The sequence below is a fragment of the Ptychodera flava genome, chromosome 8 (assembly GCF_041260155.1).
Source record: "Ptychodera flava strain L36383 chromosome 8, AS_Pfla_20210202, whole genome shotgun sequence".
Classification (NCBI taxonomy): domain Eukaryota; kingdom Metazoa; phylum Hemichordata; class Enteropneusta; family Ptychoderidae; genus Ptychodera; species Ptychodera flava.
Window position 1 is genome coordinate 39395212 of NC_091935.1, and position 1362 is coordinate 39396573.

Here is a 1362-nt window from a genome sequence, read left to right on the forward strand (position 1 = left end):
CTTTGATGATATGAATATCATTGGATCTAGCATGCACAATGTGTAACATTCTTAATAGTATGCATCTATATGAAAACTGAAATTCAAATGGCATCTATACTACAGCAACAGACCATGTCAGATTCACTTTCCTTCAGTTTTCTTTTCAGCCAGTACCTGAATGACTACAATATACTACAATATACATGTAGTCTTAGGAAAACAAGGCATGAAAATGTTATGGTAATAATCACTAGACTAATATCACTTGTAAACCAAAGTAATTTGTTTACAGCATTAAGACGATTCAGGAAATGGGTTTTTATTTTTTGGGATGTGCTATGATTTTAATCAATATCTGCATGAAATGGATGTAAACATTTTACAAACAGCCTTCATCACAGCGCCCTCTATGGCCATATTGGAAGATTCCATCAATTCTTGGATTTATTGTGGTCGCGTCTTCACATAAATGAGAGAGAGATTAATTTCAGAAAATAAAACCAGAGTTATATCTATGAAAGAAAGCCTTCAAGTGAGAAATCATTGTTTCTATTCACAATGCCAACCAACCAATCATACGATTTTTCTGTTCGCAGATAAAGGCATGTTGGTGGCAAGTCCATGTAACATTTCGCATTTTGTTTTGAAATTCATTCACTTGACATAATCTTCTTCAAGCATTTATCCAATACCATTGCACTCGTAAAGACAACTTAGATTTGGGAGATATGGAATGGGCACAATAGAAATGCCACATAATGACAATAGTGACTGGTGGTGCTTCCAGAGAAAAATCTTCTGTAAGGCTGATTTTATTTTGACTTCCCAGCTCCATCGTTACTATGAAAATGTAAATGTTTGGCCATAAGTTTTGACGAGACATGTAAATTACTCTTTAATACAGAAATGGGAAATATGTTCTTTGTTACAGTGTTTTCATTGAAACTATGAAAATCATATCACATGATTTGGGTACCGGGTACAAGCAGCAGTAATACAGATGAGTAACAAAGACAACATTTGTCTGAGGTGTCAGCAACATATGAATAAATTCATGTAACAAATTTATGTAAGCCTATTTTAACAACAAACTAACAATTCTAGTAATCTGACCAGTAAGTTTACATTTTGAATTTTTCAAATTTCTTCAGCTTATCTGTATGATATCTGATCCACCAATTTCACTTTTGAATGATACAGCAAGCACCTTAAAAGTTTCCACAGTGGATTGTCATACATAAATCCATGCTGATAGAGAATGCACTCATTCCATGAACACTCACTGCTTCTCATTCATACAGCCATAGGCAGCTTATCATTGAAGGGAAAGTTGCACCAAAGTCATGTGCAGTGATATTATTCAGAGTTAGTCTTACAGAG